This window comes from Loxodonta africana, chromosome 7 (assembly GCF_030014295.1).
Source record: "Loxodonta africana isolate mLoxAfr1 chromosome 7, mLoxAfr1.hap2, whole genome shotgun sequence".
Lineage (NCBI taxonomy): Eukaryota > Metazoa > Chordata > Mammalia > Proboscidea > Elephantidae > Loxodonta > Loxodonta africana.
Window position 1 is genome coordinate 36,877,026 of NC_087348.1, and position 13,944 is coordinate 36,890,969.

General features: G+C 37.4%; 1 protein-coding gene across 15 annotated transcripts in view; it reads left to right on the forward strand.

Annotated features, from left to right (window-relative positions):
- PHF21A (PHD finger protein 21A) overlaps window positions 1-13,944 on the forward strand; it is a 213,743-nt gene that overhangs the window by 18,581 nt on the left and 181,218 nt on the right. For 7 of the 15 annotated variants that reach the window (XM_010592099.3, XM_023550687.2, XM_010592101.3 and 4 more), the window contains exons 2-3: window positions 10,637-10,677; window positions 11,981-12,092. The gene's annotated coding sequence lies outside the window, so the exon portion shown is untranslated. Of the gene's footprint in view, window positions 1-10,636; window positions 10,678-11,965; window positions 12,093-13,944 lie in introns of all 15 variants that reach the window. The other 8 variants (XM_010592098.3, XM_064288231.1, XM_064288230.1 and 5 more) reach the window with 2 other exon arrangements.

Genomic DNA, 13,944 nt, shown 5'->3' on the forward strand with positions numbered 1-13,944 from the left:
CAGTAAAATCATTGTAATTACCAGTTTCTAAATGGGGAGAGCTGTTATCAAGACCTTAAGGGTTTAACAGTTTGTAGATCCCTGCCCTGCATTTTGGGCCTTTGGCCAGGAGTTGGATAATAAAGATAGCGTAAAATCACTTGGGAAGTAACTGAGTATTTGTGAAAACATTTTTTATTTGGCCTAAGGAAGAAAATAGAAGAAGACCTTTTTACCTCAGAAAGTTGCTAGAGTTTTCCTGGGGATGAGATGGGAGTGTAGTGGGGAAAGGGGCAGGCTTGTTACTGAACTTAGATAGGGGAAATAGGGACCATTACTTTATTAGATTGCCCTCAGCAGTGCTGTGAACCTAATCAGAGAAGAAAATGGAAACGATGTTGCTGATTCTGGTAGTATTTTAACTAATAGAGAGGGCTAGAATTTCTTTAAGTTTGTAACATATAGAATATGGCTATGATGCCTTGTTATTATGTGTTGATCTTTTATATTTCAACTATGATTAGTTGATATTTGCAAACTAGCAGGGCTTTCCTTTCCAGATTTCTCCAGTTGGTTTTGAACTGTTAACTTACTGTTTTGGTAAGAAGCTTAAAACTCGGAAATTAGCTGTGGTTACATGTTGAGTTAGTCCCTGGGTGGTGCACAGGGTTAAATGCTTGACAACTAGCCAGAAGGTTGGGAGTTTGAACCCACTCAGAGGTACCTTGGGAGACAGGCCTAGAGATCTCCTGAAAGATCACAGCCTTGAAAACCCTGTGGAGCAGATCTACTCTGCACACAAGGGGTCGCTACGAGATGGAATCAACTTTACAGCAGCTAAGAACAACACGTGTTAAGTTAATGACTCTGTTGGATTTAAATTCAGTAGCTTCTAAGCTCTATATACCAGACATTTAATCTGTTGTTATAGCTAGAGAAAAAAACGTATTTTAGACAAAAGCCTTAACTTTATAGGATTTTTAAAAACTTCTTATTGTGGACATTTAAAAACATGCACAAAAATAGAGTACTATAATAAATGCCATGTACTTACTACCCAACTTAAACAGTTACCAGCTTTTTTGTCAATCTTTTATCTATAATGTGTGAAACATACCGGGAAAATAATGTTTTCATAACATGCAGTACAAATAGGTAACATTGCTATACTCAAAGAAAAAGTGTGTGTAAGAATGTTAATTCTTTTTATACGTTGTATATTTAATATTGGTCATCACCTTTTGGGATAATACTGTTTTCATTTACCCTTTAACTTGTTGAAGATGTCTGAGTCACCACTAACTTAATGAAGAACCACATCTGCTGAAAAGATTTTACCGTTACTCCTTTGGTGTTTAGAAACTCTAAGATTATTAGTTTTGAATTTACTGTTTTTATAAATTGCATTTTATTTTACGTATGCTTGCCTACCTGCAACTTCTTTATGGACCACCGATAACAGTCATTCCTAACATGCGTAGGGCAATATTTAAGCCAGCTTGAAGTTGCAGATCACTGGATATTGTCCTCAACTTCCTCCTTCTGCATATTCTGTTTCTGTTTAACTGACGTGTATGCATTGTTTGACTAAGGAATACGTGTTATAACTCCTAAAATGGCTTGTTGAGGAGGGACTTTTGAACTACCTGCAGTCCTTAGACCTGGTAACAGTGATTAGGAACTTAAGCCATTTGCTCTCTTGTATGCTTCTCTTTGGAAGAGTAAGTAGTAAGTTGTGCGAGTGCCCGCAGTCATGGGGCCTGTTGATTACTTGTCACTACAAGGTGACAGTAGCCTTATTGTGAATTTTCTTGCTTTTATTAGTTTAAATTAGACCCATAGGGGTGATTATTCCATCCCAATGCATGAGGAAACATAGTCAGTGGAAACTGTAGATCTAAACCCCTGTGCAGTGCGTTGAAAATGTATCTTCAGTGTTACAATACTGTTTGGCGTGTTTAGTTTAGTGCAAGGAGTGTACTTATTTAACAGGACCTTTAATAAGCTCCCTCTACACCAAAGATATATTTTTAAAAATTATACTTAAGAAGACTATGTAGTATTCCCCAGTAGAGTTCATCTAGAGCAGCAAAACCTTTCTAAAATAAAACTTATTCCTTTAACCGATATTCATTTAAGTGGGTTTCTCTGTACTTGGTTTCCATGGAAATAGCGAATAGCTAACGTTATTTATAAGGTGGAAGTAAAATAGGGTGCCTAATGGGACCCCATGCTGCTCTGATGAAGAGACTTAGGAAAAAAATCCATGCTCATGGGATTTTTTTTTTTTTAAGCAAGGTTAATGGAAGCCTTGATTTCAGTCTTCTGTAACAGAACATATTTTTGGTTTTAAAGGCTAGCATTAATATAAAGCAAACAACTTCTTTTTAAGGTCTCTATTGCTTTCACTTTCAAGTTTTAGGGCCACTTGCTTATCAGCGTAATTGAGGCTTTATGCTTCAGACTTCTGTTTCTTTGTGGGTTTTGTTTCAAAAGTTAAAGCCCCAGCATATTGTAGCTGTTTCAATTTCCCACTGACGTTTCAGTATACAGATAAGAAGATGAATGTTCATTAATGATAGCGATGATAATAAAGAATCAATATGTTGGACTACATAGGTCCCCCCCTCCACCCGTGAATATTATGGAACCATATTTAGTTCTCAGGCCTTAAGTCAGAGTCCTTTTTTATTTGTGTTGTGGAACTAAACCTGTGTAGTCAGAGAGAAAAGATTCTAATTTTCTTTTGCAGATGGGAGGGGGACTTGATTTTTCCTTCTTTTTTAAAAAATGGGTTGTTACCAGCTCCTTGTAATTGAAATAAATGTTAACTCTTCTAGTCTTTGAAATGTGGATTTAGGAAAAACCTTGTCTTTTTCCTCACTTCTTTGGTAAGGCCTGCTCTTAGTTTTGTAGGCCTAAAGCAAAGCCTTGCATTTCTTAAGCCCCTTTAAGTGAAAGAAAGAACATCATTGCCTTTGTGTTTGTGTCTCAGTGTATGCGTGTGTGTGTGTGTGTGTCACTAATTTTTCTATAGCCTGAGAGGCACCTGCTCGTTTTCCAGCCTGGTAAGTACAGCAGTGCTATATTGAGAAGTGAGGCAGGATGAAACACAATAAGGTGCTATAATTTTTTATTTAGTTAGTTTTGGTCGTCCTTGGCAGCTTGTGATCATTATCCGTTTGTCTGGAAGTACTCTGTGATTATTCCTGGCTATCAGTGCAGCAGGAAGTTTCATCTGTGTTTTAAAAGCAAGGATTGTAGTGTACTCAGGGCTCCTTCTGGGGAGGAGTTTTTGACATGTTGTGTGTCTTTGGACAAGCTTCTGGCTATAGTTGGGTTTACCATGCTGTAATTTTTAAAAATTTGTTTGTCGTAATCCTGTTGAATTAATTTTTCTATGAGATACCTTCTTTCCACTAGTTTCTTCTGTGCATAGTAATGTTATTTTATAAACTTTCCTTAGTGTGTTAATTGTTATTTTACTTTAGCTTTTTCTTGTATTTTTTTTTTTTTTAATCTGGTGTTTACCTGTGACCTTCCTTAGTGACTTTTATTTGAATTATCTTTGTGCTTTAGAGACATAGGAATTTGGGTCTATTATCCCATTTCTGAGAGAACAACTCCCAGTAGTTGCAGTTAGTGCAGTAGAAAGGGTTTTCACAGATGCAGTGCTGGGTGTTGATCTTCCTCCTTTGTGCCCATGGTTTCCACCCAGAACTCCCATTAGTGTTAACAGGAGGCACTTGCTTAAATCCCCGTACTCCAAGAGAAGCCCAGACCCCTTTGTAATGCCTTATAGATACCTGACTTGTTTTTTTTATTGTTGTTGCTGATGGCAAAAGTTTTGGTCCTGAGGTTAACTGATCATATTAAGGTAGAGTTTGAGTTGTCTTGGGATATGGGTGATTTACTAAGTCTGATCTGTAATTATGAGGTTTACATTATGATGATTAGACTCAGAAAACATTTACAGCTTTGTGAGCTGTGGAAGCTTGTGACTAAGGATTTTTGTATTTTATAGCGTGATGAAGCAAGATTTCTTTCCATTCTCTTACTACTTCTCAACCACAAAATAAATTATTTTACAAGCTTTTGTACGTATTGTATAAGAACTTAGTGAAAATTCCCACAATTGCTCTCTGACCTCTGAGTCTTTCGTCAGTGAGTTTGACTCACATTTCTCAAGCATGTAGAAGTCAGTGTGCACTGTTTTAGAGCTCGGACACTGCAATCACTGATCAGGTATTAGATAATTATACTATCTATATTTTTTGGTTTATCAGAATTGTAGATTTTTATTAATTTGATTTATTTATGCACAGTCCAGTGGGAGGATTCCTAGATTGAGAGCAGTTAATCTGGGATTTAGGCTGGGCTTTCAACTTACCTTTGTAGCTTTGGGCTTGTCATTTACCTCCTTGGGACTCTACGTTTAGAGTTGGGCACTCTCAGGCATCCATTCGAAGTTATATCTGAGGCCTGCTTTCCTAGGAGGAGACAGTAGTGTTTCTCTGGTAGAATTCTATCTGGGAGACCCAGGAGATCTGAGCTTTAGGCTGGGCTTTGCCACAGATCTTTGCAGCTTTGAGCTAGTTATCTACCTCCTTGGGCCTCTAGGTTCTTGGTCAGTGTACCTCAAGGGCAGCCACCACGCATTTGTCACTGGAGGCTTGTGTGTTGGCTATGATACTGATCAGGTTTCAGCAGAGCTTCCAGACTTAGATGGACTAGGAAGAAAGGTCTGGCAATCTACTTCTGAAATAACAGCCAGTGAAAACCCTATGGATCACAATGGTCCGTTCCTGTTGTACATGGGGTCGCTGTGAGTCAGGGGCCAACTCAAAAGCAGCTAACAGTAACAACTTCCCTAGATACCAAAGGACGTAGGGGACTATAAGGCAGTAGGTCCTAATTCTGGCTACCATCCGAATCTTCTGGAGAACTTTAGAGAAAAAAAAAAAAAAACAGATACCTGGGCTCCAAATCAGACCTAATGAACTGAGAACCTTCAAGGGTGGGGCCTGTGAATCTATATTTTAAAAAGTTGTACAGGTTTTCCTGATCTAGGCTTGAGAACTACTTGTACAAGGATTATTTCTACTCTACTCTTCATGTGTATATGCATGTGTGTGTGTGTATAGTCAGGGAGATAAAACATTAGCCATATGGGGCAGTATGTGGTTAAATTCTAAAATGGGTGAGAGGGATGATAAACATTCCAGGAGTTCAGAAGAGGGCTTGGGAGTTAGGATGGTTAGGGAAGGAGAGTCTGCGTTAATCAGTAGATCTTTACTTGAACCGTAATTGTTGGATGAGATTTGGATAGGCAGAGAGAAAGTGAAAAGGGTATTCTAGGTGTTGGAAAGATCATGAGTAAAAGTTGGGGGAGGGGTACAGTTGGGACAGTATTAGTCTTTATTTCAGTTTTCTCCTATACTTACAACTGCAATAGATTTCCTAAACATTTTGAGGGAGTGAGCCATGAAGATACTTGGAGAAAGAGAACATTCAGGTTTTTTTTTCAGAGGGAAAAAGCAGGTACAACTTGCTTGGTGTGCTTGAGGTACAGAAAAGAGGCCAGTGTGGCTGGTGCCGCGTGAGCAGTGGGAAGAGGGGAGAAGATGAGGTCGGAGAATAGGAGGTGCCCCAAATCATTGGGAACCTTGTAGGCCATTATAAAGTACTTCAGCCTTTTCTCTGAATATGATAGGAAGCCATTGGAGGATTTTGAGCAGAAGAGTAACAAGATCTGTTTTAAATTTAAAATGATCACTCTGGTTGCTGAGAGAATAGGGGCAAGAGTAGAAGTGGGGAGACCAGGTAGGAGGCTATTGCAATGACCTAGGTGAAGGATAATGGTAACTTGGACCAAAGTGGTGGTAGTGGAGTTGAGAGAAGTGCTCAAAGTCAGTGTATTTTGAAGGTAGAGTCAACATTGTCTGCTATTGAATGGGTTGTGGGTAGTGGAAAAAAGAGGAGTTAATGATTATTTCAAGGTTTTTGGCCTGAAGGGATGGAGTTGCCATTTACTGAGATGAGGATGACTATGAGAAGGAGGTTGGGGGTTAATCAGGAGTTTAGTTTTAGACATGAACTTGAAATGCCTATTTGACAACAATGTTGAAGTGTTTAGTGAGCAGTTGGGTATATGAATGAGTTTGGAATTCAAGGGGAAAGGTCTGGGCTGGAGATAAAAATTTGGAAGCCAACGGTATATAGATCTTTTTATAACCACAAAACTGGGTGAGATCACCTAACTGAGCCATGGCAACCTAACGTTTTGAAGTCTTGGAGATGAGGAGGAACCAGCAAAAGAAACTGAGAGTAGTGGCCAGAAAGAGGAAGAGGAAAATCAATCAAGAATTGTGTCCTGGGAGTCAGGAGAAGAAAGGGTTTCAAGAAGGAGGGAATGATCAACTTGGGTCAAATAATGCTGAACAAAGAAGTGAAGGCCGAGGCCTTACTATCAGATTTAGCAACATGGAGGTTATTGGTGATCTTGACAAGAATGGGCTAGACCCTAATGGAGTGGGTTTGGGTTCGATAGAGAATGAGAGAACCAAAACTAGAGACAGTGAATATGGTTAACTCTTTCAGGGAGTTATACATGGGAGCAGAGATGTGAATAATGACTAGAGGAGGATACGGAGTTAAGGAAATTTTTTTTTTTTCTTTTTTAAGATGGGAAAAATGAAGTGACCCAATAATGGGGGAAAAATTGATACTTCATGAGATTGGGGGTTGGGGGGAGTGCTGAAGGGATGTTCTCTAGAGGCTAAGAGGGATGGGGCAAGAAGGGTAACTGTGATATTGGGCCCGGGAAAGCTAAATCTCAGTAAGCGGTATCCTGCTTTTTCTTCTAAACTTTTATCTACGTTTAAATTTATTTCAAACTTACTATGCTTTCTGTTGGAAGTTAGGAAGAACAGATAAAAAGCAGTAAAACTTTGTGCTTAAAACTTAGTGTATTAGGCTACTATCTGCTTGCTTTAGTAGGGGAAAAGAAGACATTGAATCTTCTGGGTAAGGTGACATTTTAAAGTGTCTTTGAATGACAATTATCTGTGCTATTCTAGTCCCTTATCAAAATTTATGATTGAGCACAGGCTATAAACTTAATCGTTTAAAATTTGTAGTGGGGCGACTTAAATTTTAGCCTATTTTAAATCATGATCTAGTATTGAGCTTTTTCTCTGCAAAACTTGTTTATTGCATATTCTTCATATGCAAAGGCTTTAGATATTTTATAAAAGGTACTTAGGAAGTAGTTGTTAATCACCTGTGGCTTACTTATAACATTGAAAATTTTACAACCGTTTGAGAAATCTGATTTGTTTCTTTACCAGCTCTAATTAAAGCAACTACCGGTGAAGTTCTAGAGAGGTGAACAACCTCCAGTTTGTAAAAAATCATGTGAAGCTATGTTTGCAAAATATTCATCTCTGAGGGCAAAAATAATTTCATTTACTCTGACTTAAGTGCTTTGAACGTATTTTTAAGGACTAATCTATATTTTTAAAATTCAAGGAAATATGGTTAAAGTTCTTAACTACCTTAGCTACAAGTGTGAAATGTACGTGAGAAACAAATTTAAATGGACTTTCAACCAGCTTAACATGAGGAAATAAACCTGCATTTCAGACTCAAATCCTTTTTATATGTGAATAATGTAAAAAGTATAAACTTATATAAATCTTACTTTTTTCTGTTAACTCAGTATTACTAAATAAACGATTTGCTTTTCTTTTTTTATCAGTTTCCAAACGGTAGTCAGTTAATAATCACTGTCTTTAGAAGAAACACTTGGTAGTTCTGATGCACATTATTTAAGAATCACCCTGGTGGCACAGTAGTTAAGCCCTCTGGGCTAACTGAAAAATCTGTGGTTCAAACCCACTAGCCACTCTGAGGGAGAAAGATGTGGCAGTCTGCTTTCGTAAAGGTTGTTATTGTTAGGTGCCATCGAGTTGGTTAGCGACCCTATAAACAGAGTAGAACTGCCCCGTAGGGTTTCCAAGGAGTGGCTGGTGGATTCAAACTGCCGACCTTTTGGTTAACAGCCATAGCTGTTAACAACTGTGCCACCAGCGCTCTTTTGTAAAGATTACAACTTGGAAACAGACCCTGTGGGGCAGTTCTACTCTGTCTTACATGGCCACCATGAGTCGGAATCGAGTTGGCGGCACTGGGTTTGATTGTGGTGATCTAAAAGTAATTTACTGTTCCTTGGGTGTCTGAACCGCTCTGGGAATCTGATGAAAGCAGTGGACCCTTTTCCCAGAAAATTCTACCTGTGCCCATGCTAGAGACTTTAGCATACAGCATCCTGGCATTTACAGGTCCTTCGGAAGCCTATTCATTGGGGTCTTTTAGATATAAAGGATCTCAAGTTTTAAAACTTACTCTAAACAGCTCACTTATGATTTTTTAGAAAAACTTTGAGGACTCCTTCAAAAATATTTCACCAGTATTTATTATAATTTAGTTCATAGAGAAGTAACTGCCACAGCTGGTTAAGAGGAGGAAGTGAGGGCTAGTGGAAAGCTGAGCTCAGTCAAAGGTCAGTGAGCTCTCTTCCAGCTTCACCACCAACGAGCTGTGTGGCCTCTGGAAAAGTCACTAAACCTCTCAGACTTTGATTCCCTATGTGATTTCAACAGTCACTGCAAGCAGGTTTATAAGCAGTTTCATGATATCATTCAGCAATCGTGGTAAAATTTATCATCATTTTGGGATTGGCTCCGCTGCTGATTTTTTTTAAGAAAATGCCCTGGAGATAAGGTATATGCCCGTGGTGCTGTCTTTTTACTAGATACGACTTTTCAGAAGAATTTACACTGTATAAGTAGAAGTTAAAATCCCAGCCTCATCCTGATTGCTTTGAGTTTCAACATATTTTATATATTCTGGGTACAGGCCTTTGTTGATTATATGTGTCAAAATTATCTTCTCCAATTCTGTGGCTGGCTTTGTCACTCTTAACGCTTGTTTTTGTGTTTAATGAACAGAAGTTCTTATTTTTAATTTAGTCTAATTTATCAGTCTTTCCCTTTTCATTATATTTTAAAAAACAGTAATATTTTACTTCCTAATCAACAATTTGTATAAAAACAGTTTTAGAAAAACATTCATCTAATAAATACTGCTGTGGGAGATCGATGCGTAAGAAATTATCCCCAGCCTGAAAGAGCTGACCAGAAAGGCCTAATAGGGAGATAAGCCTGGAACTGACAGTTTTAGGGTCCATCCAGTCAATTCACTCATTTAACAAACATTTATTGAGCATTTCCTCTGTGCCTGGCAGTGTTCTGGGCATTTTCTATAGTGGTACTGAGTCCTGTAGGTATTTGTAATGTTAAGAATCCGCTTTTTAATAACCACATCATCCTACAGATTGTTGCATGATTTTTCCTTTCGTTGGGAGTCATTCTAACCTTGGTAATTAAAATTGTCATTTATATGGACCTGAGAACTTTAAAAAGGACTGCTGGTAAAGAAAAGACAGGATATAACAGCAAATTGAATTTCTTTTGGAAATGAATGTTAACTACGTGAACTGCATCTCTTTTAAATTATTTTACTGTGTGCTTTATATGACTATACATGATAAAAGAAAGTCTTATAATCTGGGTGACATGGAGATCTTTTGAAATATCCCCAGGGGAAATGAGACAGTATTGGAGTAGCATCAGTCAACAAACGTGCTATGTTTAAGGCCTAAGGAGGACTCTGCTTACTTACTACACGTGCCATGCTCTCAAAATTACAGTTTTAGGGCATGGCACATGAAATTTAAATAATTTGAAGCTAAATTATTGGGGAAAGATTTTAATTCTTGTTTCTTGAATTTTGTTTATTTTTGTTAATACGTTTGGGGTAGGGAATGTTACAAATGTAAAATGTTAAAAATAAACATGATAGCTTGATTTGACTTTTCTGACCTTGAAGTCAACTTAATGGAGTTTAGTTAATCTTTATAGTACTAAGAAAAACCCACAAATAATAAAAGGATTACTGAGTGTTGGATCCTGGACCCCAAAACCTTTTCTTTCTGGCCTCGTCATTGATTACATAACGTGGCATAGTGAAAGTCACTCCTGTGTATGTAGCTTACACTCGAAAGTAGTGAGACTTTAAGAATGTGAGTGAAGAGTTTCATTTAAAATTCTGACTATACATTATTATAAAATGCTATGAATTTTTAAATTCTACGTAAGGCAAATCCATTTTAAGGTTAATTGGAAAAAGGCCCTTTAAGTGGACCAAATCTACGGCTCCTGATGTTAAATTGTTAATGTAAAGCAACAGACAGCGGTGGTCACTTGTTGGGGGTGAGAGTATATTTGTGTGTTGTCATTTAGAGGAGGGACATTTCATTTCTGTGTGTCTCTTAAGAAAGGGAAACCATCAACTGCTTTACTTTGTCTTGAAAGAACTGTGGGATAGTGGAGATTTAACTGCCCTTAAGTTCTTTCCTTGCTGTAAACACTACCTGTCTCTTCCCTTTTTTCTTCTGGGTTTAGAACTTCAGAGACTTTATATATTTTGATTTTTCCTTCTTAAAATCAGATAGAAATCTTTTAAGTCTTCAGTTTTTGATGACTTGTACATCTGTGTTTGTAGTCTAATTCCATTTCCCCTTCTTCTGTTATAGGAGGATAGAGAGCTGAAGGAGAGCAAGTTTCCCCAAAACTGGTAAGTATTTTAACAAGGCAGACGTAGTGTGCCTGATGCTAGTTGGATAATAGTTCAAAGCTCTCTCCCAGCAATGAGGCTTTGCTGTTTGCGCTGAGTGAAAGAGAAATTTTTGTCTAATTTCACATAGCCGTATCTCAAATACATTTGTGTTTCTAATAATACTGCTAGGCTTGCATGTTCCTACCTTCGATGACCTGTTAAAACGTAAAAGCCCCTTTTGCCAAAAATGTTCTAAATGCAGCGATTAGGGCTGAGAATTGAAAAGTCAGGAAATTTAAAAGTTAAGGTTCCCATTGTGTTATGTATTAACACACTACTAAATTTGATGGCCGCAGTATATGTGCAAAATAGCTAGGTTAATATAACTGTGGGACTCTTGACTTTGAAATTTGAGGCTCTTAAGCATTTATATTCTTAAACTTAACGTTGGAGTGGCTTCATGTATGACACTACATTTTTAGTGTGTTGTTTTTTTATTTAAAGGGAAAAAACGAAAAAGAGAAGTGTAAAAGTGTGCAGGTCATATAAGTAAATACATTTTTTCCCTAATATCTACTTTTATAGATTTTTTTTTTTAGTGGCTTGTAAATCAACACACTTAATCATTTCTTTAAATGTCTAATTCAAGATCACAGATTGCATAGGGCAGTCTAGTGATAAGGCATTAAGCAAATATTAACCTTAATTGGTGTATATTATGATAAAAAATATTAAACTTGCAGGTAACTGGAATAGGGTAGTATCCTAACACAAGGCTACTCCTTTTGAAAAATTTCTCTCTCTCAAATAGTAATTAACTTGGTGGGCAGAGTAGACATATGCTTGTTTTTGATAACTTCTGGTCCTCGAGGTATCTCTTGTTACCTTTTAGGGATTGGGCTTTAGACATGAAGGGAGGCATTTGAACTGGTTAACTTTGCTTTTTACTACCATGTTACTCTACTTGCCTTTCTCTCATGGAACCTTTTTAAATAAATAATGAAGACCCTAGTAGCCCTTTAGTTTGAGATGTGATAAAAATCACAGAGTCTTAGAATTAGAAAGGACCTTCTCTTTCAGCCTTTTACCATGTGTGGCAATTTCTTATACTATATTCCTGGCAGGTTGTTATTCAGGTACATATTGAGTACTACATTTTTAAAAAATGTAGCTCATTGTTTTTTGTATTCTGAGGAACTCTGGTTCCACAGAGATGGAGTAAATATTATTGTGTTAGGGTGGGGGTGGGAAAAGGGCTCTGTGATCAAATACTTTGGGAAATGCTGGGTTAAACAAAGTTAAACAGGTTTCTTTACTGCAGGACTTCTCAGAACCTTTAATATGCTAATGTGCATTGTGAATCTCCAAGAGGGGGATATGATATGCAGCATTCTTGAATACTTCTAATGACAGGGAGCCCACTACCTCATAAGGTAACCCATTCCTTTTTTTGTACAGCTCTAATCCTTAGTTCTTCCTTACACTGATCTGAAATCTATCTCCCATAACTTTGACTTCTTTCTGTTAAGTACTTACTGGTTATGCTGAGACCACTACATCCTCTTATGTTATCCTTTGTGTGATAAATATTTAGAAGATTTTGGCCAGGCATCTCTGGGTAGTCTTTTATCTTTAAATAGTGTTCTGGTACATGTGGCAACCAATTTTAAAATCTTGGTCTCATTGTCACTATGCTCTGATACACTGCTCCCCAGCTTCCTTCATTTTGAATTTCTGTAAATTTCTAAATGTACTTAATGGCCCTGTTGTTGGGTGTAGTTGGGATGGTTTTAGTAGGCATGCTTGATTTCTTTAAAGAAAGGTAGGCAATAGAAGGCTATGTGTTACAGCATAGATCTGGCACCAGGAAGCTGAGGTAGAAACTGTGCATTGTGATGAGTGTGGATGGTAGGGAGTGGTGCAGGACATGGGCAGACCTGTGGAGGGGAGGGTGCTGTGGGGAAACCCTAGCTTGCCCCAAAATATCACAGAAGCCCTTTGCTGCAGTGGTATGCAGTGGTAGGATCTGTGTAGGTATTCTGTGTGTGTGTGTGTGTGTTTTTTTTTTTAAATAAAGCCCCCCCCCAAAAAAAATTAAAGACAGAAATAAGATACATATTTTATAGACACTTTCAAACATTCAGATATCATAAAGCTAATTTTGTATGTGTGTGTACACATATATATATTTTTAATTTAATAGTTAAGAAACATCAGTCTAACTAGCTAAGATGATTTTTGTCAGCAGCTGTAATAGCTGGGTTTGAGCATAGTAACTTTGCTAGATTCGAAGAAAAAAAAAATTTTTTTTTTTTCTCTTCTGGGTAGCCTCTAAAATCAGGGTTGTCAACCTTTTGTGTAATAGCATTTTCTGTTGTCCTGTGGCGCTTTAACAAAGAAATAACACTATGAAGATAAATCAGAATTTATTGAAAATTTGTTAAATGCTAAGAAAACAAACATTACATTGAGTTTTTTTATGTTGTCATTTTAATAAGTGTTAAAACTTTCAGTAACAATACTATGAAAAGAATTGTATTATTTTTAGTATCTTGGGTTATTTTTAAGACTATTAATTCAGTTACAAGTTAAGGATATTATTTTGAGTTATTTCTCAGGATTATTATCGCTACATAACTGAAACCAAACCCACCGCTGTCAAGTCAATTCCGTCTCATAGCAACCCTGTGGGACAGAGTAGAACTGCCCTATAGGGTTTCCAAGGCTGTGATCTTGATGGAAGCAGAGTGGCTGGTGGGTTCGAACCACCAACCTCTCAGTTAGCAGCCAGACACTTTAATCACAGCACCACCAGGGCTGCTCTGCATACATAGAAGGAAATAAGTATTTTACACAAGTGGAAACCTGATACTTGGGTATTAAACATGTGACAAGAAGTTAGGATGCATGGATCTGCCAAGACTTTTTATATTGGCCCTTATTTTAAATAATTAATTAAACCTACTCTATTAATTAATTTTAAAAGTTAAGGATATTATTTTAAGTTATCTCTCAGCGTTATCTCCTCTCCGAGCAAATAATCTGAAAAGCTGGACTACATGAAGAAAAACTCGGCATCAGGATTAGAGGAAGACTCATTAACAACCTCTGATGTGCAGATGACACAACCTTGTTTGCTGAAGATAAAGAGGACTTGAAGCACTTACTGATGAAGATCAAAGACTACAGCCTTCAATATATATTACACCTCAACATAAAGAAAAAAAAAAAAAATCCTCACAACTGGACCAGTAAGCAACATCATGATAAATGGGGAGAAGATTG